Consider the following 27,111-nt stretch of genomic DNA (forward strand, 5'->3'; position numbering starts at 1 on the left):
GAATTTGGGAAGTGAAGTTGGGGGAAAATAGTTGAAACAGAAGGAAGGGTCCATGCAAATGCTTCGGTTTTGAAAAAGGTAGTTAGTAACAAAGAGAGGAATGAAGGGGAATGAGAAAAACGTTAAATGAACGGAATGGAACAAACAGTGCAGGTGTTTTAAATAAACATTAATGACTAAGTAAACAAATGAAACAGTTAAAGGTGTGTGAGCAAGTGGAGGAATAAGAAATGGGGGAAAGATACAGAGAATAAAAAAAGAATAGGAAGAAAACTCAGAAAAATATTAAAAATTAGAACATTTATGAATTTAATGTCTAAAAGGTAAGTGTGATAATGACAGACAAGGATTGGATAATGTGTTGTATGAGTGCTATTTAATATTATTTAAAAAATATCTTCATTGCAGTTAAGAGATTCGGGAAAAATTGGACAGATTTATTATTACAGAACTTCTCAGAGCCTTTAATATTCTAAAGTTCTTACAGAAAGCAATATTACTGTGTAGCTTTTCCCCATATTTCTTGACCATGATTTTTTTTTTCTACTAGTACTATTTCCAGAGATTAAGCTTCTGAGAAACACCATGGGAAATATATGAACAGAGATATATTTAAAAAATGGAAGGGAGATGGGGAATAAAGCAACCTTACTTGTTTTTCCTGAATTATAATATCAATTCTCCTTGGGCAAACCTCTTCCTGTCTCAGTCACATCTCTTCCTACCAGTGTTTGGTCTGCCATAATTTATTTTTCAAGCAAAAATCCCATGATGTCCTGTATGTATGTATATCTGTGTGTATACATATGCATATATGTACGTATGTATATACACACCTATATACATAGGTATACATGCATACATTATATTTATATACCTTTGGTTCTCCTTAGAAATCAGTTTTCTAGCTTCAAAGGTAAATAGTACACACTAACCAAAGATATTCAACAATTTTGATAGTAGTTAAGAGTAGTCTATACACAAAAAAGTAGTAATAGAGGCATATGATTTAAAGTAAATATGAAAAAATTATAATAAGAAAAAATGCAAAAATGTGGAAAATGCTATAGAAATATTCCCCCAGTCTTCAAACATATTACAGCACAGAAACTCTTAAGGGATCACTAACCAGGGTGTTTATGCATGCCATATGGAAATATTTCCTCTGCAGTGTGCCTGCATTGCTGTTTAAATGGAGAATAAATGTTATGTTAGCAATATTTTTATATAGCCTAGAATTTTATTTTTTAATTTTTTTCTCCATTGCATCTGGGTGGTAAATAAAAGATAAAATTCAACTAGAGAAGTAGTTATTTATATAATTTTATACAATAATATGATTTAAAAGCAAACTTTTACAATTTCATTCTTGAAAGAATAAGCAGCTGTTTCTTTTTAAAAAATAATAAGCTCATTTGGTAGGTAGATATGTGCTGAAACAAAAGTAATAAAAGATTTTATGGACTGTTATTCTATAACTTTGAGATAATGCTGGACATACAATGAACCTTATACATTAAAGTGCTAATTCAAATAGAAAAATTCAGTAGTTTTGGAATTTCTAAAGCTGTTGTTCCTGGATGTCTATCCAGAGGATTTTGATAATGTACCAATTGCTTTTCAGGATTTTTGTCGACCAAATAAGAGTAAAGATGAAAATCATCTTAACATTGTTAACTTTTCTTATTATAAAGCACTGTATATTATAAAGCATACTTAATCACAGGAAAACTGGAAAAATAGAAAATTATATAAAGAATGTTAAAGTTGCAGATATCCAACCACCCATTTTTAACCACTCTTAACACTGAGGACTTCCCTGGTGGCACGGTGGTTAAGAATCCACCTGCTAATGCAGGGGACATGGGTTCGAGCCCTGGTCTGGGAAGATCCCACATGCTGTGGAGCAACTAAGCCCATGCGCCACAACTACTGAGCCTGCGCTCTAGAGCCTGCAAGCCACAACTACTGGGCCTGCATGCCACAACTACTGAAGCCCGTGCTCCTAGAGCCTGTGCTCCGTAACAAGAAAAGCTGCCGCAACGAAGAGTAGGCCCTGCTCACCACAACTAGAGAAAGCCTGCTCGCAGCAATGAAGACCCAACACAGCCAAAAATAAATAAATTCATTAAAAAAAATAAGTGTTCACATTTATAAAAAAAAAACCCACTTACTGTATTTGTCTACACATGGATTCTATCTGCACTTCTCTATTTATGTTATAGACACACACTGTTTACTTTCAACACAGCATCACACATTGTATATATTCCAAGGCATATGTTGTTTTTTCTCCGCAGCTGCACTCTAGCCAGATTCTCTTGCCTACTCAGACATAAGTCCTGTAGTGTACCACATGGTATACACAGCTTGCTTCCTTTTCTGAGCTCTAGCAGCCTTTTCATGTTGTCACTTCTAGATATCGTTATTGCATACTGCACTGCAAGCCTACAACAAACCCTCCGCCCTCCTCCATGGGGCCCCAGCAGAGCTGTTTTCTGTGGAACTCCTAAAGCATGAACATCCTTCTATTCTCTGGGCAGGAGGGAAGAGAAGGCCTTTCCATAAGCCCTGAAAACTATGTTTCCCTCAGTATATTAAAGCTGTGAGGTTTGGGCTCCAATATATTGCAGATTTTTTTTTTTTTTGTAAAAAGGTTTTCTTTCTTTTTATTGTTTACTTATGTTTGCAACTTCATCCCTCCATGAAATGAGGGGGTAGGGCTGGAGACGCATCTAAGTGACAACTGTCACTGTGTATTGAGAAAGTCCTCTCCTCTTACACCACTAAAACTTCATGATTTGGCCACACTTATGACTCTCTGGTGCAGTAGTATATTACCCCTTGTCAGTTCTGTGCCTTCAGGGTACAGAATATCATGTTTGTCATAGGATAAGCCCTGAAAATGTGTGTGTGTGTGTGTGTGTGTGTGTGTGTGTGTGTGTGTAGGGTAGGTGTAGCATTTATGTATATGTATGTGATGAGATGTAGCCATTGTTTCCTGAATAAATGGTGATTATATTTGCAAAAAAATGCAGAAAGAAGTATACCTTTTGTTTTAGTATGAAGAAGCATTCATTTTTGCTAAATATAGCACTAAATTTTACCCCAGGTATTTCTCATATATATTAAGACACTGAAGCCCTCATATCACGGGAGAAACCAGTTTCCCACTGGTTTTCTGAAAGCATAAAACTATACTACAGTTCAGGTGCAAAGCTATGTCATAGGAAATTTTACATAAAACGAATGCAGAGCTCCTTCTCAGAGTGAATTATCATTAGAAAAATCCCCAAAGAGGCTTTCAGTGATGTTGCCCCATTCATCCTCTTTTCGAGACTTTAGGAAAGGAAAAAAATCTGTTGAAAACATAGAAAATGGCTAATTTCATGGAAGACAGAAAAACAACTCTTAGGAAAACTCCCAGTTCTCACGGAAACTTCTGATTCTCTTCAGTTGACTTTCACCATTTTCTGTCCAGTAAATCATATTTCACAGTGATCTTGGAAATTCTTTCCATGGTTTTGGGATATACCCCTGGGGCCCAAGTCATTAAATAGTCCTGTCAACTTCCACCAAGTAACTGTTTCTAGTCCCTGCCCAATGTGTTGCAAAGTTCTAGAACTACCATACTTTTTGGGTGTACAAATGAAATATGCCTGTCTTCATCCCCAGAGCCTCACCAACCAGGGATTTCCAATGTGCCAAACTCAGCTGCCAATCATTTTTAGAAAATGCAAGCAATTTTCTTTAAATAGCAGACACTGGTCAACTTATTATCTACCATATTTTGAAATTTCCTAAAAGCCACTATGTAAGCATAGATGCAGATTTTACTGTTAGCCATGATAATATTAAGTGAAAGATATAATTCATGTTTATAATATATAGTTTTTCATTAATAACCTGTTAAATTGCTTCTAAGTTGTTAAATATTAATATTGATGAGTTAAATATCACTAAAAAGTTTCAATTTTCTCATGTTACTGCAAAAATTAAAGTAGAAAATATAAAATAAAAATGAAAATGTAATAATACTTTTTCAAAACACTTGAGAATAATTTTTAATCAATAAAGTCTTGGTTATTGAGTTCATACTTAATAAGGATGCACAATATTCACTTAAGCTGTTCAATTATGCAGTGGCCACCCCAGAATCATTAGATATCCTTCTGACTTCTCATCAAGTCATCTTTTCCAAAAGGCAACTGATTTTTGCTGCTTGTTATAATCCTTAATTTATCTATAGGTGACTCTGAAACTCAGGCTTTTAGGTCAGTCGTGTCCGTGGTGATGTTGTTTCGTAAACATTAATAGATATATGAACCCATATTGTTGTCTAAGATTAATGGATAGAACATCAATCAGGAACCCTTAATTCCAAAAGACAACTGGATACAGGGAGATCAAAAAAAGAAAGACGTGGTTTTGCTTTGATTCTGGGCCCATGAATTGGCACTAGAGAACTGTCTACTTGTATGCATCATGCTGGGATCTTTGAGATGGCAACAGTATGACTGTGGCCGCCAATGGACTGCAATCCACATTTATGTCCAGCCATATTTTGGGGCCCCCAAACTAACAGTGGAGCTTCCTGCACACACAAGAACCCACATGCCCCAGTCAGACAGAAAGCCAAGTTAAGTTCTCAGGACACAAAACGAGACAAACAAGAAGGCGATAGCTGGCCCTAGGAATATGTCGACAACCAGTGGGTGCCCGAAAGCAAATTCACAAGTCACGATTCGATTCAGAATAAATCTTACAAATGTTTTTGCCTGCCAATCTGAATCTGGAAAGAAAGGAACAACGAGAAGTTTTCCCTTGCTCTCTCGACGAGGCACCACAGATAGAGATCTAGGAGAGCTGACTTTGTTAAGAATTCTTACCCTTTTTTTGCTTCTGCCAGTTTCCCCAGGATTCTGTAGGCTTTGGAGAAAGTGGGGTGTCCCAGCAAGCCTCATCCTGGTCACGACAAACTGAAGAGGAGGAAGAATAGTTTTCCCTCTACGCCTTATAGTGAGTGCTAGCCTGAGATCCCTTTTTCTCTAAGGCAACTTGTAAATGGATAAGCTTATCAGGTTAAAAGTTCTCAGCTGTGGCCACTATAGTGCAAGATTATCCTCAGCTGTGGCCACTATAATGCAAGATTACCCTGGGTAAGGATAACCTGCTTGTTTGGACTTAAAATTTTATTCACGTCACTCCTCTCGCTGGGCCCAATCCTGCTTAAGTCAGACCAAGTCTGACCCGGAACTAGTTCCGTGGTCCCACCTCCCTACCCGGTCGCGTTTCTAAGTCGGACCCAGTTGGCCTCCGACTGGCTTCCAGACCGAGTCTAGAGAAAGAAATGTTTAAATGAAGTCTAAAAGCTTCTGAGACAAAAGACTTCGAGACTCCAAGAGGGGCGGACCCAGCACCTCCTGAGGCGGAAGAGGCAGCGAGCTCAGGGCTCAGCAGGTACCACGTCTGGTTGCTCGTTGCTCCTGGGGCCGTCGGGGGTCTCCTTCGCTCCCCGCTTCTTACTGTTACTAACAGAACTGTTAAAAGATAAACTGAGTCATAGAAAACTTTTTTTTTTTTTTTTTTTTTGCGGTACGCGGGCTTCTCACCGCTGTGGCATCTCCCTCTGCGGAGCACAGGCTCCGGACGCGCAGGACCAGCGGCCATGGCCCACGGGCCCAGCCACTCCACTGCACGTGGGATCCTCCCGGACCGTGGCACGAACCCGCGTCCCCCGCACCGGCAGGCGGACTCTCAACCACTGCGCCACCAGGGAAGCCCTAGAAAACATTTTTTTTTTTTTTGCGGTACGCGGGCCTCTCACTGTTGTGGCCTCTCCCGTTGCGGAGCACAGGCTCCGGACGCGCAGGCCCAGCGGCCATGGCCCACGGGCCCAGCCGCTCCACTGCACGTGGGATCCTCCCGGACCGGGGCACGAATCCGCGTCCCCCGCACGGGCAGGCGGATTCTCAACCACTGCGCCACCAGGGAAGCCCTAGAAAACATTTTTTTTTTTTTTTTTTTTTTTGCGGTACGCGGGCCTCTCACTGTTGTGGCCTCTCCCGTTGCGGAGCAACAGGCTCCGGACGCGCAGGCTCAGCGGCCATGGCTCACGGGCACAGCCGCTCTGCGGCATGTGGGATCTTCCCAGACCGGGTCACGAACCCGTGTCCCCTGCATCGGCAGGCGGACTCTCAACCACTGCGCCACCAGGGAAGCCCCCTAGAAAACATTTTAAGAGTTTGAGCAAAAATCAATTTGAATCGGGCAGCATCTCGTCTAGCAGATAGAAAGGAGTTTCGGGCAGTTGTTCAAAATGAAAGACTTTCGTAGGCAGAAGGGAGCAGGAACGAGGAAAAATAAAGTAGGGAGAGAAGCGGTAGGTTAATGCATAGTTACCTTCCTTCAGGGGATAGCAGGGGTCTGTCAGGCAGGTGACCCCACTAGTGCTGATCAGGTGGTGTCTGATTGATTAGTTTAGTTTTCCTTCTAGGAGAGCCGAAACTGTGATTGTCTCAGTTTGGTGATGTGGGACTTAAAATAAACAACTCCATTTTGGGCTGGTTGTCTTGTTTTTAATACTTTATGGCTTATATGTAATGTTATGCTTAAAAGGTCTTCCTCATAATTGTAACTTAATTAAATAATTAGTGCTTTCTTGAATATTTTGACCTTAATATATCATATATTTTTCTTTTCTAATTTTTTTGGTAAGAATACAAAAAAGATCCAGCTGTATAGTATTTTTTTCCAAATGACTAGTTGATATTCTCAGCATCGTTAGTTGATTTATCTATCTTCTATTTGGAATATATATTCTCCAAATTTCCTGTTTAATCCATCTCTGAAGACTATTTCAGTGATCTATTTGTCTATTATAGTGTTTCTCAAATTGTGTATTTTTTCATTAGAGAAGATGTCCCCTTAGCCAATATGATTGGAATTACTATTTCCTCATTTAATAATAAAAAAAACTGGTTAAAGCAGAAAATCATTAAAAAATACATAACACCCTAAATATTTTAATTTAAAACATATGAATGCACATTTGCCAGTCTGTTGAATTAGATCTTAGGCATTTTCTTTGACTGTGGTTCTACTGTTAATTTTTGTGTCATCAATTTTGCGTTAATGATGCTCTTATACCTTTCTTTAAAGTGGACAAGTCTTAGAGGAAGACCTTTAGGAGTAATCCAAGTGAGAATCCTTCTAGCTTTTTATGATTTTATTCTAATCTGTTGGAGTTTTCTCATCCACACTAGTTCAAAATATTTTTTCGGCAATTTACTTTTATTGTATTTTTCTAAAACATTTAACTTAGATTTCATAGAAACAGTCTTCTTTTGGAACTTACATTTTATGGGTTTACATAATATTTGTCATGGTCCAAGCGCGGGATGGAAGAAGAATTTCCAGACACTAAGTATTTTAGAAAAGAGTGAGTTTATTGAGAACAAAGAGCAGAGTTAGTGAGGGGCTCTGCAAATACACTGGGCCGACCTCCTGATAGACCAGGGAGAGCTGACCCCCTTTGTGGGCTAGTAGTCAACTTTTTTTTTTTTTTGCGGTACGCGGGCCTCTCACTGCTGTGGCCTCTCCCGTTGTGGAGCACAGGCTCCGGACGCGCAGGCTCAGCGGCCATGGCCCACGGGCCCAGCCGCTCCGCGGCACGTGGGATCCTCCTGGACCGGGGCACGAACCCGTGTCCCCTGCATCGGCAGGCGGACTCTCAACCACTGCGCGACCAGGGAAGCCCCTAGTAGTCAACTTTTATAGCCTCAAGACAAAGAAAATTTCTGCTGGCAGGATGGCATTAGGTGATTGGTCAGGATGCTACAAGGTTACTACATGGTGATTATTTTGCCTAATATGGAGTTGGGGGGCTGTCCGATTTAGATTAGGAGACCCATGGCAACAGTTGCTATGGGGGCTTGGTTAATTTCGGAAGTTTTGTCCTGTGTCCTTGATGCAGAGTGTCCTTGATGTAGGGCTCCATGTTTCCCCCTCTTTTTATTTATGGGCCAAATCTTTGGCCCCTTAACACACCGCTCATGACTAACTATCTGCCTATCCCCGTCTCAGGCCATAGGAACCCAGGTTACTGGTGAAAGGGGTGATGACCATTCCTAGCTTCTTCCTGCTGGACAGGGGCGTTGCGGGGCCCTGAGTCCCAATGCCTGCTCTCTCTCAGGGTGTATTTACAGAGGGAGATAAGAACCTGTGGAATGATAAGGTGGCTTGTTCCGATGTAGTCCGTGTGCCAACTGGCTGGTATCCTTGTTGTAGCACCATCTGGAATTGAATCTTTTGAACCTGTCGGGAGATGAACTTAGATAATGTGTTAATAATGTAGGGACTAAACAACAAAACAAAGGCTATCAAGATTAATGGTCCCAGCAGGGGCAATAGCCATGTCCATAACCAGATCCCCATAGAGGAGAGGAGGTTGGAAAGCAAGCTGGGGCGCTGTCCTGTTCTCTCTTTTAAATATTCTATTAATTTGATGTTTTTCTTTAGAATCTGAAGGTCTTCTTCAACCTGGCCAGAGGTATTAGTATAGAAGCTGCATAGTAGGGCACAGACACCCCCTGCCTCATCTGTTATAACATTAAGGGCCCTCCTATTTTGTAAAACTACCTTGGTCAGAGAGCCTAGGGCTGACTGCTGTTCCTCAGTGGCTGCTACCGTAGCCTTCCAAGATTCCTGGATTATGATGGTGAGATTGAGGACGCTCCTCTCTAAGAGGGGTATGCCTGCAAACCAAGAGAGCCCTCTAAAGACACTGTGTATTATTTCGGGCCGATCAAGAATTGGGTTATCATAAGCATGTCCCCGCCAATCGGTGGTTCATTTTTGTCTCTCCCGGACAGGTCTTAAGGCCTCCTCGAGGAAGGACCCAAGGTTGGGAATGCCTCCTGAGGAAGCTAAATCCTTTATAGTCATAATGGTCACCTCTGGGACTGCAGCAGTAATAGTACAGAAGCCCCTCCAAAGTGTGGGAAGATCCAGATAGACCCCATTACCGGATAGAAATGAAAATCTGGTGTCCCTCAAGGATTCCCCCATTGTGGGTCCCCAGAGCCAGGCCCTGACCTTTTGGGAGTTTTCCTCTGGAAATAGACTGAGGTCCCATGGCCTAGGCTTATATTGGGAAGGCCAAACTCCAAGGAAATAATCATCTACACATAAAGGAGAGAATCCGGGCTCTGACTGATTATGAGTGTGACGGGGAGATTGGCAAACAAATTTCTGAATATTAGCTGAATTATGTTATATTTTGGAGGAGAGTCTTGTCGGGAGGTTTAACTAAGTAAGTGTCTGGTGGTCACACCAATCCCTACATATTTAGTTCCCAGGGCCGAACTTTTTTGGGGGATTATGGTCTTCATTAGTATATTTCTTAGTTGCATTTTTCCTTGAATTTCCCGAACACAAAGTGAAATTATGTTCATGTACATCATATTCATCCTCCTCTGACCAGAGATCCCACTCCAGGCTTGTCTGATTAAAATTGAGGGTGTAGTTACAAAGAGAGTCATTTAGCCAGCTCCAAGTGGGTCCCCATCCATCCAGGTTGGAAATAGTCCTTTAAATTATGTCTTTTCCAGTGTATAATCCCCTGATTGTGGGTCATGGGGCATCTGATTTTCATCCAAAAATAGATTACTGAGATAAGCTTCAGAAACAAACTTAGAGTGTCCTTTAATAATTCAGTTAAACTTTTTAGCAATATAATATAACAGCAAGGTACTGTCTGGGAAGTGAGTCTTGGTAACACAGACCTTAATGAAAAAAACTAGAATTTAATATTCAGTGAAACGTAATTTTTTTTTTTTTTTTCCCATTGTGAGGGCATTAACCCTGCCGCCAGGGAAGACTTATCCCGTCAAATAAAAAAATGAGGATTGTCAGGGAGGCAGAAAAAGCCAGGCGGCCGTCTTGGATTTCCCATAGCCCTGACTGTTTGATTGACAGCTATTGTTTACCCATCTTAAATTCCCTGATTTAGGAGTAGACTGCTGCCATATTTTAAGGATATCAGGATGGCAAAAGTCTGGCAATGAGGGGTTAATTTTTGTAGAAGCAGAATGAACTTTACATGCGACATAATCTTCATAGATCATTGTGAAATACTACTTATTTACTCAAGCAGAGTAACAAAAGGATTTTAAAAGCAAATGTAAATCACTTAAATGCAAGGTAATTCACACAGTCTGTTACCAAAAGCAGCATTCCAAGAAAACTTTGTTCTCTTAACAGAGAGAGAGAACCAAATTCCAGTCTGGTACCAGCTTATGTTAATCACAAAATTTATTTACCTAATTAATTTTAATTCAATCTTAGAAAGTCCTTTCTATAAATCTTGAAGAGGTAGTATTTTTGCAAAGGCAGTTCAACATCTTAAGAAAACTTGTACCATGTATAAAACTCTTTTCTCAGGGTCCATTTTCCACAAACATTTTTTATCACTTTCTGTATCCATCACTTTATTTTCCCATTCAGAAACAGTCACCTGTAAGTCAGTCCTACTTCCTTTTTCCTTAATAAAATGTAATTCCATTTCCTCATACCTTTTTTACTGAAAACATACATCCTACTTTCCTTAAGCAACCATGAACTCTCCTTTATATCAGCTCTCTGTAGATTAGTAAACATACATCCAAATAATAATTTTTGAAGAATGTGCTTTCTTATAGAAAATATCTCAGTGTGGCACCAAACACATTTTTAAAATAATTCCAAACCTTTTGTTTCTATCTAAAAGGAAGCCAGTGTTCAGTAGTTAATGTTTCAGTATCTTATTTTATTTGGAAATGGACTAGTTATTTAATAAGCTTCCATCCTTTAACTTAATTTAGCATAACTCTAAATGTTTTAAGTTGTTGAATATCTGGAGAGATTATTCTTAAGTAGACATTCCTAAAACATAATTATTCCTAAAAAGTTCACCCAAAGCTCTTATCTCATTTGTATTTTCTTTTCTTAAAAGTTTCTTCACATTGAGTTATTTTCATTGCTGACAAATTTGCAACAGATATAATAAGAGCATATTTAGTTTATATTATATCTAGGCACAATAAAAGTATTATACTTAATGTTGATGGCTCAAAAGACATGTCTATATTAATTAGATCAACAAATGTAACCATTAACACCAGGTATTAATTTAATATTTCTCAGTTCACATGAATCTGAAATTTATTTAGCTTATTTTTTCTTGTATTTAGAATTGTTTGATTTGTGATCACTTACTTTTCTTTTAAGCCAATTAAATAGAGCTCATTTACAAATTAACCTCAGCAATATTATCCAAAGACAAAGACACATACTGAGACATACACGTATATCCAGACAGTCAGAGATCTCATAGTTTCCACTTGAGATTTAAAATGTCTCTTTGCCTCTTTTTTTTTTTCTTGGCTTGAAGTTCTACTAATTAACCTAAGGCTGAAGTCTCAGGCAAAGTGGACTGTGTTTGTAGCTCAAAGACAGGATAAGAATAAACTTCAAAGTTTTTCCTAGGCATCTTTTTGTTCTCTCTGGGACAGGATTCTGAAAAAAATATTTCAACAGGCTAGCTCTTCTAATTGCACATGCAAAAAGAACCCCTTTTGCAATTTCAAAAAAAGTTTTATTTTAACCAGTTTTCTCCAGAGTCTAAAGAATATTGTGGGCATCCTGACTGAAGGAACCTAACTTTTGAATTTGGGAAATGTCAGACATGGGAAAGGGATAATGGACTCTAATAGTGCCCATGTCTCCATTAGCTACTTCTCTTAAGGGAAGCATGTTAGAATCTGTTTCCTGGCGTTGGGCAGTCCTCGATCTTGTGTGGGGAGGAGAGAGAGGGCTTTCGCCCTGATAAGGGGTTGGCTGTTGGGGACCGGTGGATTGAGGAGGGGGCGGGGGCTGAAGTGAAGGGGGTTGATGAAGTGGGGGACAGGAAAGGTCAAGTAGAGGGTCGTCTAGGAGATCTGACGGAGAGGGAGACAGAGGGGGACTGGGGGATAAGGCGGCAACAGAAAGACGCATGTAACATGAGTCCCTCAGATCTGGATTCTGACTAAGGGCCATGAAGGTCTGGACCTAAGGAACCTCTGAATCATTTCCTTGTTTCCGGCAAAAGAGATCAAGTTGGAGGATCGTGTTATAATTTAGTGTGCCGTTAAGAGGCCATTGTTCTTGGTTCCCCAGTTTATACTGCGGCCAAGCCGTGTTACAAAAGAAAATGAGCCTCTTCTTTTTGAGATTTTCAGGGTCAAATTTTTCCAGTTCCTGAGGATACAGCCAAGGGGTGAGTCTGAGGGAGGCTCCCGAGACGTTCCAGAACCCATTCTTAGCCTGTGTGCCATAAAATGGGGGTCCTGAGAGTCACCGGCTGACAGAAAGGTGTCCCCTTTGTCCCAGTGATCTCTCCATGAGACAAAGGCACAAAATGGGCCAACCGTCCCAACAGTCATGTCCGACTGTGAGAAGTGATCCCTGAGCATGCGACTGAGGCACAAACTGTGCAACTAAGCACCATAAGACTCGGGAAGGGAATGAAAGAAAAGAGAGAGAGATTCCTGGGACCCCCCGGGTGACTCACCGTTTGGCGATTCCCTGAAATGTGAAAAAGCACTCCTGGGATGGCTCAGAGGCAACCCTAGGCTCCTGTAAGTCAGTACCAACTGAGAAAAAGGTGAAAGTAACAGAGAAGACGGGCTGAGGAATCACCCTCACAGTCCTGCTGGGAAGGTGGCGGCCAAGGGGAGAGGGCTCAGTGTTTTGCTTGAACCAATATGTGCCTCACGGTGCATGGAAATTGTCTTGCTGAGGGCAGATGCTCTAACAGCCTGGTCTGTTCTGTGACCCCCTTATACTTTGACGGGAGCTTCAAGCGCCAGGCGCCCTAATGGCTTTTAAATGCCTGACCCGTGCCCGCACAATATCAGTTGGCCTAGTCCTCAGTCAGAAGGAAGACAGAGGGACCCTCACCCGTTCTGGGTGGCAGTTACAGGGGCGAAGTGAGCCATGCAGCCTTTGGAACACACCAGGGTGTGGCCCTGGCCATAGTTCCTCTGTTGCTTCCATGGCAGCTTGCCTGTTCACAGAGGGTCCCAAGAAATGAGAGGAGGCCGGGGAGGAGATCCCTCCAAGAGATGTCCCCGTACAGGCCACCAAAATGTCGTGGTCCGAGTGCGGGTTGGAAGAAGAGTTTCCAAACACGAAGTATTTTAGAAAAGAGTGAATTTATTGAGAGCAAAGAGCAGAGCAGAGTTAGTGAGGGGCACTGCCAATACAGCGGGCCTACTTCCTGACAGACCAGGGAGAGCCAACCCCCTTTGTGGGCTACTAGCCAACTTTTACAGCCTCAAGACAAAGAAAATTCCTGCTGGCAGGATGGCATTAGGTGACTGGTCAGGATGCTACAAGGTTACTACATGGTGATTATTTTGCCTAATATGGAGTCCAGGGGTGGGGGGCTGTCCGGTTTAGATTAGGAGAGCCCATGGCAACAGTTGCTATGGGGGCTTGGTTAATTCCGGAAGTTTTGTCCTGTGCCCTTGATGTAGGGCTCCACAATATTTAATTAAATTAGGTAATTATTTGGTGTAAATAGGCATAAACAGTTCTGAGTTTTTATTTTGCTTCTAAGAAAGAAAACAATGGACTCACCTGTGGGAACAGAGTGTGAATGCAACAGTGTGGTCCACTGGCTGGGTTTTCAGTATGCAGAGAGCATCAGATGATATGTTTCATAGTGAAAATAGAGTTCATTAGTTAAATTGGTAGATTAGTTAAGGGAAGGATAGTTATACTTGTGTTATTATCATCTGGGAATCTCATTTTAAGAAATGCATATTTTCACACTCTAGCCCTGACATAGAAAGTCAGAATTTTTAATGTTTGACCCACAGGGAAATTTCAGAGTTAACATGCATCCTAGGTAATTCTTCTGCATTATTTGAGAGCCATGGGTACATAACTTCACTTATCAAGCTACCCTAATTTATGTCACTCTATTATATTTTAGTATTCTGTAGGGCTTCGCCCTCAGTCTTCTTATTTTTCTTGGCTAGTTCTGCATGTATATTTTAACAGATCAAAGTTAAAGTTTTATTTTCAGATTATTTCATTTCAGGTTATATTGATTCAATAGATTAATTTAGAGAGAATTAACATCTTTACAGTGTGACATTTTGATTTCCACAAGCAAGTTATGTGTTTCCATTTATTCAAGGCTTTTTAACCTGCCTCACTAGGGTTTTAAGGTTTTCTTTGTGTAAGCCCTACACAATTCTTGTTAAATTTCTTCCTAAATGTTTTAACTTCTTTTGTTATTCCTATAGAAAAAAAGGTCGATTGAACTTTAACTGTTCTAACTCACTTTGGTTTATATACTGAAAAGCTATTGCTTTTATATTTTGATTTTGTAATGTCTACTGATTCACTCTTTTTTTAAACATATTTATTGGAGTATAATTGCTTTAAAATGGTGTGTTACTTTCTGCTTTATAACAAAGTGAATCAGCTATATATACATATACATATAACCCCATATCTCCTCCCTCCTGCATCTCCCTCCCACCCTCCCTGTCACACCCCTCTAGGTGGTCACAAAGCACTGAGCTGATCTCCCTTTGCTATGCGGCTGCTTCCCACTAGCTATCTATTTTACATTTGGTAGTGTATATATGTCCATGCCACTCTCTCACTTCGTCCCATCTTACCGTTCCCCCTCCCTGTGTCCTCAAGCCCATTCTCTACGTCTGCGTCCTTATTCCTGTCCTGCCCCTAGGTTCTTCAGAACCTTTTTCTTTATTTCTTTTTTAGATTCCATATATGTGTGTTAGCATACGGTATTTGTTTTTCTCTTTCTGACTTACTTCACTCTGTATGACAGTCTCTAGGTCCATCACCTCACTACAAATAACTCCATTTCGTTTCTTTTTGTGGCAGAGTAATACTCAATTGTATATATGTGCCACATCTTCCTTATCCATTTATCTGTCGATGGACACCTAGGTTGTTTCCATGTCCTGGCTATTGTAAATAGAGCTGCAATGAACATTGTGGTATATGTCTCTATTTGAATTATGGTTTTCTCAGGGTATATGCCCAGTAGTGGGATTGCTGGGTCATATGGTAGTTCTATTTTTAGTTTTTTAAGGAACCTCCATACTGTTCTTCATAGTGGCTGTATAAGTTTACATTCCCACCAACAGTGCAAGAGAGTTCCCTTTTCTCCACACTCTCTCCAGCATTTATTGTTTGTAGATTTTTTGATGATGGTCATTCTAACTGGTATGAGGTGAAACCTCACTGTGGTTTTGATTTGCATTTCTCTAATGGTTAGTGATGTTGAGCATCCTTTCATGTGTTTGTTGGCAATTTGTATGTCTTCTTTGGAGAAACGTCTGTTTAGGTCTTCTGCCCATCTTTGGTTTGGGTTGTTTGTTTTTGTGATATTGAGCTGTATGAACTGCTTGTAAATTTTGGAGATTAAACCTTTTGTCAGTTGCTTCATTTGCAAATATTTTCTCCCATTCTGAGGGTTGTCTTTTCGTTGTCGTTTATGGTTTCCTTTGCTGTGCAAACGCTTTTAAGTTTCATTAGGTACCATTTGTTTATTTTTGTTTTTATTTCCATTACTCTAGGAGGTGGGTCAAAAAGGATCTGGCTGTGATATATGTCATAGAGTGTTCTGCCTATGTTTTCCTCAAAGAATTTTATAGTGTCCAGTCTTACATTTAGGTCTGTAATCCATTTTGAGTATTTTTGTGTGTATGGTGTTAGGGAATGTTCTAATTTCATCTTTTCCATGTAGCTGTCCAGTTTTCCCAGCACCACTTATTGAAGATGCTGTCTTTTCTCCACTGTATATTCTTGTCTCCTTTATCAAAGATTAGGTGACCATATGTGTGTGGGTTTATCTCTGGGCTTTCTATCCTGTTCATTGATCTATATTTCTGTTATTGTACCTGTACCATACTGTCTTGATTACTGTAGCTTTGTAGTATAGTCTGTAGTCTGGGAGCCTGATTCCTCCATCTCCATTTTTCTTTCTCAGGCTTGCTTTGGCTATTTGGGGTCTTTTGTGTTTCCATATAAATTGTGAAATTTTTTGTTCTAGTTCTGTGAAAAATGCCATTGGTAGTTTGATAGGGATTGTATTGAATCTGTAGATTACTTTGGGTAGTATAGTCATTTTCAACAGTGTTGATTCTTCTAATCCAAAACATGGTATATCTCTCCATCTGTTTGTAGCATATTTAATTTCTTTCATCAGTGTTTTATAGTTTTCTGCATACAGGTCTTTTGTCTCCTTAGGTAGGTTTATTACTAGGTATTTTATTCTTTTTGTTGCAGTGATAAATGGGAGTGTTTCCTTAATTTCTGTTTCAGATTTTTCATCATTAGTGTATAGGAATACAAGAGATTTCTGTGCATTATTTTGTATCCTGTTACTTTACCAAATTCATTGCTTAGCTCTAGTAGTTTTCTGGTAGCATCTTTAGGATTCTCTATGTATAGTATCATGTAAACTGCAAACAGTGACAGCTTTACTTCTTTAATGATTTGGATTCCTTTTATTTCTTTTTCTTCTCTAATTGCTGTTGCTAAAATTTCCAACGCTGTGTTGAATAATAGTGGTGAACATGGACTACCTTGTCTTGCTCCTGATCTTAGAGGAAATGGTTTCAGTTTTTCACCATTGAAAACGATGTTGGCTGTGGGTTTGTCACATATGGCCTTTATTATGTTGACATAAGCTCCCTCTATGCCTACTTTCTGGAGGATTTTTATCATAAATGGGTGTTGAATTTTGTCGAAAGCTTTCTCTACCCCTATTGAGATCGTCATCTGTTTTTTCTCCTTCAGTTTGTTAATATGGTTCATCACATTGATTGATTTGCATATATTGAAGAATCCTTCCATTCCTGGGATAAACCCCACTTGATCATGGTGTATGATCCTTTTAATGTGCTGTTGGATTCTGTTTGCTAGTATTTTGTTGAGGATTTTTGCATCTATGTTCATCAGTGATATTGGCCTGCCGTTTTGTTTCTTTGTGACATCTTTGTCTGGTTTTGGTAGGGGGGATGGTGGCCTCATAGAATGAGTTTGGGGGTGTTCCTCCCTCTGCTACATTTTGGAAGAGTTTGAGAAGGATAGATGTTAGCTATTCTCTAAGTGTTTAATAGAATTCGCCTGTGAAGGCATCTGGTCCTGGGCTTTTGTTTGTTGGAAGATATTTAATCACAGTTTCCATTTCAGTGCTTGTGATTGGTCTAGTTATATTTTCTGTTTCTTCCTGGTTCCATCTCAGAAGGTTGTGCTTTTCTAAGAATTTGTCCATTTCTTCCAGGTTGTCCATTTTATTGGCATAGAGTTGCTTGTCATAATCTCTCATGATCCTTTATATTTCTGCAGTGTCAGTTGTTACTTCTCCCTTTTCATTTCTAATTCTATTGATTTGAGTCTTCCCTCTGTTTTTCTTGATGAGTCTGGCCAATGGTTTATAAATTTTGTTTAACTTCTCAAAAATCCAGCTTTTTGTTTTATAGATCTTTTCTTCGAGAAAACTATACTAAAAAAAAGAAAAAAAAAAACGGACAGACAGAACCCTAGGACAAATGGTAAAAGTAAATCTATACAGACAAAATCACACAAAGAAGCATACACATATACATGCACAAAAGGAGAAAAAGGAAAAAAATATATTTTCTGTATATATATAAAAAGAAGAGAGCAGCCAAATCAGTAAGCAAATCTACCAGTGATAATAAACTGTAAGTACTAAACTAAGATAAACATGAAACCAGAAACAAGTTAGATGCAGAAAGCAAACCCCAAGTCTACAGTTGCTCCCAAAGTCAACCGCCTCAATTTTGGGATGATTTGTTGTCTATTCAGGTGTTCCACAGATGCAGGGTACATCAAGTTGTTTGTGGAGATTTAATCCTCTGCTTCTGAGGCTGCTGGGAGAAATTTCCCTTTCTCTTCTTTGTCTGCACAGCTCCTGAAGTTCAGCTTTGGATTTGGCCCTGCCTCTGCATGTAGATCGCATGAGGGCATCTGTTCCCTCCCAGATTGGATGAGGTTAAAGGAGAAGCTGATTAGGGTACTCTGGCTCACTCAGGCTGGGCGGAGGGAGGGGTATGGAACGCGGGGCAAGCCTTTGGTGGCAGAGGTGCAACAGCGTGAGGAGCACCATGAGATCTCTTGGGGATCTTGTCCCTGTATCAAGGGACCCTGGCAGTGGCAGGCTGCACAGGCCTGTGGGAGGGGAGGTGTGGGTAGTGACCTGTGCTAGCACACAGGCTTCTTGGTGGCTGCAGTGGCAGCCTTAGTGTCTCTTGCCTCTCTCTGGTGTCTGCGCTGATAGCCACAGCTCGCACCCATCTATGGAGCTCGTTTAGGTTTGCTCTGAATCCCGTCTCCTTGCGCACCCTAAAACCATGGTCTCTTGCCTTTTGGGCAGTTCCAGACATTTTCCCAGACTTCCTCCCTTCTAGCCGTGGTGCACTAGCCCCCTTCAGGCTGTGTTTACGCAGCCAACCCCAGTCCTCTCTCTGGGATCTGACCTCCGAAGCCAGAGCCTCAGCTCCCAGCCCCCACCCGCCCTGGCGGGTGAGCAGACAAGCCTCTCAGGCTGCTGAGTGTTGGTCTGCAGTGATCCTCTATGTGGGAATCTCTCCGCTTTGCTTTCTTCACCCCTGTTGCTGCGTTCTCCTTTGTGGCTCTGAAGCTTCCCCCTCACCCCACGACCCCCCGTCTCTGCCAGTGAAGGGACTTCCTAGTGTGTGGAAACCTTTCCTCCTTTACAGCTCCGTCCCACTGGTGCAGGTCTGGTCCCTATTCTTTTGTCTCTGTTTTTTCTTTTTTCTTTTGCCCTACCCAGGTACGTGGGGAGTTTCTTGCCTTTTGGGAAGTCTGAGGTCTGCCAGCGTTCAGTAGGTGTTCTCTAGGTGTTGTTCCACATGTAGATGTATTTCTGATATATTTGTGGGGAGGAAGTTGATCTCCACGTCTTTCCCTCTGCCATCTTAAAGGTCTCCTGATTCACTTTTTAAAAATCTTCTGATAATGTTGTTTTCAGTTTGTTCTCTTGTGTTTTCTAAATATGTAGTCATATCTACTGCAAACAGTAATTATTTTGTATTTTACTTCTCACAATTTCTATTTCTGGTTTCTCTTTCCAAGTGCGCTGTCTCTGAGAATGGCACTCTGCTGTTGTGCAGTGTGGAACTGGGTCCCCGTGGGGATCTTATATATTCCTCCTGTTGCTGGCCCATGGCTGCAACTCTTACCAGTCTAAGGAAGTGATGCTGGGGCCTTACAGAGCTGCACCATATACTTATTGAATATTCTTCCCCAAAGTGTGGAAGGTTATATCCTCCCCCATTTGCTCCACAGCACACAGTGTTTGGCAAATCTTTTTCTTAATTTGTGTCTTAAATTTGTTTTTTTTTCTTTTTTTTTCTTTTTTTCTAACGGTATGCGGGCCTCTCACTGTTGTGGCCACTCCCATTGTGGAGCACAGGCTCCAGTCGCTCAGGCTCAGCGGCCACGGCTCACGGGCCCAGCCGCTCTGCGGCACGTGGGATCTTCCCGGACCGGGGCACGAACCCGCGTCCCCTGCATCGGCAGGCAGACTCTCAACCACTGCGCCACCAGGGAAGCCCTGTGTCTTAAGTTTGTAGCTGTTTTTCTTAAGTAATGAAGATGCTGTATTTTTGTTGTTTTTAAGTTTCACACAGAATAATTACTTTTACCTACCTAATTATCACAGGAAGTCTTCATTAGCTTTTTAAAGACGTTTTGAAAAACATTTGGATTTTAATTTTTTTACATAAATTTACATAGTCAAATATGTAGAATTTTTCTTTGTAACTTGGTTCAGGATTATCATAGAAGGTTGCAGAATGTGAGTAATTGTTGAAGCTGGGTAACAAAAACATAGGAATTCATGCTATTATCACTGCTTTTTGTATGTGTATAAATTTTCAAAATTAAAAAGATTAAGGGCATTAAGAAGAAAAAGATATTTCTTTAGTTTCAGATCTGACAAACATTTACGAAATATTTTTTCTTTTTATGATTTCACTTTCAGTTATTTCTTTCATTAATTTAGAATTTTTTGTATCATGTTTGGTGAGCATATGATATTTCCCCCTTCAAAGAGGTAATCAATTATCCCAGCACTATTGATTGAACAAACTTTCCTCTCTCTCTGTCCTCCCTCCCCAGACAGACTTCATCATTGTCTAACATCACTGTGCAAGTCTATTTCTGGACAAATTATCTGTTTGTCCATTCTCATATAATAATCTATTTACAGCTTTTGTGCTTTTAATTAATTTTAGTATTGGTCATGGCAAATCTCTGTCATTATTTTTCTTTTTAAAAGTTTTCTTGTATCTTTTAATCGTCACTCTTCTTGATAAACTTTGGGACCATTCTCAGTTTCTAAAAACAATCGCTGAGATATTATTTATTTATTTTCACTTAGGAATACTATTTAGTATAAAATTTAGCATATAATGATATAATATTTATGAAGGTATATGTTGAAAGCACAATTTTTAAATACTATTATTTACTCCTATTTTTCACAGTATGATAAACAGTTTACATCCTTTTTTTTTTCATGGAATGGCATTTTATTTTAAATATAGCAGTATGTACATGTCAGTCCTAAACTCCCAATCTATCTCCCCACCCTGACTTGTCCCCCTGTTAATCATAAGTTCGTCCTCTGAGTCTGTGAGTCTGTTTCTGTTTTGTAAATAAGTTCATTTGCATCTTTTTTTTTTAAGATTCTGCATATGAGCAATATCACAATGATATTTGTCTTTCTCTGTGTGACTTACTTCACTTAGTATGATAATCTCCAGGTCCATCCATGTTGCTGCAAATGGCATTATTTCGTTCTTTTTAATGGCTGAGTAATATTCCATTGTATACATGTACCACATCTTCTTTATGGGATATTAGTTAAATCACATTAAGCCTACATAATAATTAGAGAAGACATTCAACATCTTTTCTTCTCAGCTGGGTGCTTAGTGTAGTTTTCCAATGATTGCAGTCTTGTTTTAGGATTCTCAGTGAAATTTAGTAGATTTTTTTCATTTATGTCTCATGTATTTTTATTTTTTATGAATTTTATATATTTTGTTAGCAGTTGTGAATTAGATATATATTTTTCCTAATTAAAATTTATATTTTGTTCTTCCTGAGTTATATAGTACTAATGATGTTTGCTTAGTGTATATTGTTTATTAACTATTTTTTTCTAGAATTTTTTTGCATTTACTGGGAAGATAACTATTATCAAGAAATAATTGAATTGGATTTTCATTTTTTTTAATACTATTCATTGGGCAAGCGTTCCAGAATAATGTCATATAATAGTGATGATACTGGCTAAACTTCTACTATTTCTGATTTTAATAGGCATTTCTCTAACGTTTTATTGTTAATTATGACATTGCAGGTTGATTTCATTTTACGAAAATAATTTTAGAACTTTTCTAATATGCTTTTTTCTTGTTTTGGAATCTTTTTTTTTTAATACAGACAGATTCTTATGATGGTTCAACTTTACAATTTTTTGACTTTACTATGATGCGGAAGTGATAAGGTAGAAACCCTACTTGAATCTTGATCTTTTTCTGGGCTAGTGTTATGTGGTAGACACTCTCTCAATATTCCCATGAGGCTGAGCAGCGGCAGTAAGCTGCAGCTCTCGGTCAGCCATACGATCATGAGGGTAAACAACCGATACACTTAAAACCATTCTGTACCCCAGCAACCATTCTGTTTTTCCTTTTCAGTACAGTATTCAAAAAATTCCATGAGATATTCAACACTTTATTATAAAATAGGCTTTGTGTTAGATGATTTTGCCCAACTGTAGACTAATGTAAGCATCCTGAGTGTGTTTAAGTTAGGCTAGGCTAAGCTATGATGTTTCGTAGGTTAGTGTATTAAATATACATTTTCAACATGATACTTTCATTTTTGGATGTGTTTATTGGGATGTACCTCCATAGGAGGCTGAGGAAGATCTGTACTTCAACTGTCATGTGTCCGAATGGATCTTATTTAATGTTTCTTCCTTTCTCATTATCAGTTTTATATTTTTTCATTCTTAATTTCATGTTTACACTTTCCCTATATTAGACTTATTAGAGATTTGATTCTCATGCTATATTCCTGAAAACCGATTTGCAGTTCAGAATTCACTCACTTCAAAAGCAGATTTGAGGGTCTTGGGAAGAAACAAGAGATAGACTTACTTATATCTCCAGGGCATTTTATCTCCAGGACATTTATACGTAATTTATACGTAAATATAATCATATAGAATTTGCATTATGTGTATGTATTTAATTTGCCGACACTGAATAGATAATATCGATAATTCATGATTATTCATTTAATGAATACTGCACATATATAGTGATAAGAATCAAAGAAGAGCCTAATCTTAAGAATATGAAACATACTGGGTTTGTAAACTATGTATTTTCAGTGCTAATATTAAAAAAACATACCATTGGCATAAGGAACTTATATCACCATCTGTACAAATATTAAACTACACCACTATAAATTATATTTAGTAGCTCTATAAATGGAGAAAGGCAGGGAAATACAGTCAAAATATATAGTATCATAATAAAATATATTAAAGTATATCAAGATTTTGGTCTTCAAAGTATTGGTTTCCCATGGAGTCATAATTAATTCATGTTCCGTCTCTTCTGTGTACAGAGAAAAGTACATAAACAGAGGAGTTTTCATTCACACCTCCTCTTCTGCCAAATTCCAAATGAAATGAAACCAAAGCTAGTATGCCAAAAAATTTGATTTAAAGGAAACCTCAGACACTGAAGCCATTAAGCACACATTTCCTAAATAAAAAATGAGTTGTCTGCAAGCTGTCTTGACACGGTCTGCAAAGTCTCACTGCATAAAACAGCAGCTCAGCAGATTGTCAGAGAGTTCCTGAGATAAACAAAAACCAAATCAAACTTCCTTCTCCCTGTCTTTCCATTTAAGGTTCATCTTGACAGGAAAAAAAACTATATATATATATGCGCTTCTTCGCTCTCTAAGAGAGATTTGCAAATATCCCCATACAGCATTTGGGCATTGCCTTTTGATTTGGAATAGTTTTTCAAAAATGGGAAAATAATGCACTGACTGTATGAAAAAGATGCATGCTAATTCATTTAAGAGTTTGAAAATTAATTACTTTTATTATATATATCAACTACTGGCAATTAAAACTCAAATTTCAGAAAAATTTGAGATGATTATTGTTGTTAAGAGCACAGGATCTGGAATTAGACAGTTGTCCTTGAATTCTATATATACATATACTATATCCAACTTTGGACAATATACTTCACCTATCTGGGCCTCAGTTTCTCTGTCTTTAATGAGAATAATGGAAGTACTTACCTCATACAGTTGTCTTAAGAGTTAAATTAGTTAATATATATTTTAGAACAGTAGTTCATGCCATGTAATAAATTTTATTTGTGCTAGCTCTAATATGATAATTATTATTATATTATTATTTGTTTTATTGTTCCCTTCCTAGGTGTTTCTTGTAACCTGTAACCCCTGCTACTATACAGCCATCTGTTTCATTAGCCATACTCTATTATTATCATATTCTATAAATCTCTTTCTGAATTTCTAGAGCTATGATATACAATTGTGTATATCCAGAGAGTTGAGATGGAATGGAGAGTGAGCAACAGTGGGTGCCCCTAGCTTTTTACTTTATTTATTTATTTAACTTTTATTGGAGTGTAGTTGATTTACAGTGTGCTACTTTCTGCTGTACAGCAAAGTGAGTCAGTTATACATATATCACCTCTTTTTTAGGTTCTTTTCCCACATAGATCATTATGTATTTTATGTATAATAGTGTGTATATGTCAATCCCAATCTCCCAATTTATCCCTCGCCTCCTTTCCCCCCAGTAACTATAAGATTGTTTTCTACATCTGTAACTCTATTTCTGTTTTGTAGATAAGTTCATTTGTACCATTTTTTTAGATTCCACATATAAGTGATGTATGATATTTGTCCTTCTGATTTACTTCACTCAGTAGGACAATATCTAGGTCCATCCACCTTTCTGCAAATGGCATTATTTCATTCTTTTTTTATGGCTGAGTAATATTCCACTGTATATATGTACTACATCTTCATATCCAGTCCTCTGTTGATGGACATTAAGGTTGCTTCCATGTCCTGGCTATTGTAAACAGTGCTGCAGTGAACATTGGGGTGCATGTATCTTTTCGAATTATGGTTTTCTGTGGGTATATGCCCAGAAGTGTGATAGATGGATCATATGGTAACTCTATTTGTAGTTTTTTAAGGAACCTCCATACCATTCTCCATAGTGGCTGTACCAATTTACATTCCCACCAACAGTGTAGAAGGTTTCCCTTTTCTCCACACCCTCCCCAGCATTTGTAGATTTTTTGATGATGTCCATTCTGACCAGTGTAAGGTGATACCTCATTGTAGTTTTGATTTGCATTTCTCTAATAATTAGTGATGTTGAGCATCTTTTCATGTGCTTTTTGGCCATCTGTATGTCTTTTTTGGAGAAATGTCTAGATCTGCCCGTTTTTTGATTGGGTTGTTTGGGGTTTTTTGTTATTGAGCTGCATGAGCTGTTTGTATATTTTGGAGATTAAGCCTTTGTTGGTCGCTTCGTTTGCAAATATTTTCTCCTATTCTCCTATTATTTTCTCCTATTGGGTTGTCTTCTTGTTTTGTTTATGGTTTCCTTTGCTGTGCAAAAGTTTTTAAGTTTAATTAAGTCCCATTTGTTTATTTTTGTTTTTATTTCCATTACTCTAGGAGGTGGATCAAAAAAGATCTTGCTCTGATTTATGTCAGAGTGTTCGCCTATGTTTTCCTCTTAGAGTTTTATAGTATCTGGACTTACATTTAGGTCTTTAATCCATTTTGAGTTTATTTTTGTGTATGGTATTAGGGAGTGTTCTAATTTCTTTCTTTTACATGTGTTGAATAGCTGTCCAACTTTCCCAGCACCACTTATTGAAGAGACTGTCCTTTCTCCATTGAATGTTCTTGCCTCCACTGTCACAGATTAGGTGTCCATAGGCACATGGGTTTATCTCTGGACTTTCTATCCTGTTCCATTAAACTATATTTTTGTGCCAAAGTACCATACTGTTTTGATTACTGTAGCTTTGTAATATAGTTTGAAGTCAGGGAGCCTGATTCCTCCAGCTCTGTTTTTCCTTCTCACGATTGCTTTGGCTATTTGGGGTCTTTTATGTTTCCATACAAATTGTAAAAGTTTTTTTCTCTAATTCTGTGAAAAATGCCCTTGGTAGTTTGATAGGATTGCACTGAATCTGTAGATTGCTTTGGGTGGTATAGTCGTTTTGATAATACTGGTTCTTCCAATCCAAGAACATGGTATATCCCTTCATCTTTTTGTGTCATCATTGATTTCTTTCATCAGTATCTTATAGTTTTCTGAGTACAGGTCTTTTCCTTCCTTAGGTAGGTTTATTCCTAGGCATTTTATTCTTTTTGGTGTAGTGGTAATGGGATTATTTCCTTAATTTCTCTCTTTGATCGTTCATTGTTAGTATATAACAATGAAGGAGATTTCTGTGTATTAATTTTGTATCCTGCAACTTTACCAGATTCATTGATGAGCTCTAGTAGTTTTCTGGTAGCATCTTTAGGATTTTCTATGTATAGTATCACATCCCCTGCAAACAGTGACAGTTTTACTTCTTCTTTTCCAATTTGTATTCCTTTTATTTTTTTTATTCTCTGATTGCCATAGTTAGGACTTCGGAGACTATGTTGAATAAGCCCCTAGCTTTTTAAAAGCACTTATAAAGAAAAAACCAATTCTGTGTTTCTGTTTCTTAAGACTACTCATAAGCAAAACTATGAAGTTCACAGATTGCTTTGGATTTTCTTCTGTTGGTTGCTGTTCCTTGCTATACCCCTGCAACCGAGGCTTGAGAGGGGTTCTTGCCTTGAGCCTGTTATGATAGGTTCAGCGTCTTAACACAGTGGTCCATGCTTTGCATCTCTCCCTTATTTTTCAGTTCATTTGCTATCATCCCATTCCCAGTGATACATACCCACGTTTCATATCTCTCATAATCTTGCTTTCCATTAGGCAATGCTGGATTATAATGTGCTCATCAAAAAAATGAATTCCACTTAGAACATTAGCTAAGTAATATGTTACCCTTTCTAAATAGTGTGTCAACCTCCCTCCTTTTGCATTGCTTGTTTCTTACACATAACACATATTGGCTCATTTCTAGATATCCGTTTTGAATCAATTTGAAGGCCCATCATAGTTCATATGTAAAAGATAATACTTCATCATACACATACCTGTTATGGAACAAGTGTTCCTTGGAATACCTTTTGGAAAAGACCGTCTTACATGCAATGTAGTGGAGTATAGTCACACAATTTAAATGAAATACTTACAGAAAAACTTGATATAAATAAAAAGACATGAAACTCGAAATTATGCTTATCCCATTAGTTAAAAAAAAAAAATATTTTTTTTTGCGCTATACGGGCCTCTCACTGTTGTGGCCTCTCCCGTTGTGGAGCACAGGCTCCGGACGCACAGGCTTAGCGGCCATGGCTTGCGGACCCAGCTGCTCTGCGGCATGTGGGATTCTCCCGGACCGGGGCATGAACCCGTGTCCCCTGCATCGGCAGGCGGACCCTCAACCACTGCACCACCAGGGAAGCCCTCCATTAGTTAAAATATTTGAACTAAATATTTATTAAAAATTTTCTCCTCTAACTTGAACACTTGACTCTCTAAACAGGCAGATTTTGATTTTCAAAACTGATAAATGAGAGTGAATTAAGATTTACACATTAAGGAAATGGCAAGTGGCTCATGGCTCAGCCTCTTTGTAGCCAACTGCATGAAATGAAAAAATTAGGTTGTCTTATTTCATGCACTGTATAGTAGCTCACACTGTGCTGGCCTGAATTAAATCTAGATCACAAGAAGCTTCATATGTTATTAGCAAACTGTAGTTATCAATCCTTTCT

General features: G+C 38.8%; 1 long non-coding RNA gene across 1 annotated transcript in view; it reads left to right on the forward strand.

Moving 5' to 3' along the window:
* Window positions 1-5,346: 5,346 nt before the first annotated feature.
* Window positions 5,347-27,111, forward strand: part of LOC141275765 (uncharacterized) — a 659,185-nt gene continuing 637,420 nt past the window's right edge. Inside the window, exon 1 of the long non-coding RNA XR_012324053.1 lies at window positions 5,347-5,460. This is a non-coding gene — a long non-coding RNA (uncharacterized lncRNA). The remainder of the gene's footprint in view (window positions 5,461-27,111) is intronic.

This window comes from Tursiops truncatus, chromosome 11 (assembly GCF_011762595.2).
Source record: "Tursiops truncatus isolate mTurTru1 chromosome 11, mTurTru1.mat.Y, whole genome shotgun sequence".
Lineage (NCBI taxonomy): Eukaryota > Metazoa > Chordata > Mammalia > Artiodactyla > Delphinidae > Tursiops > Tursiops truncatus.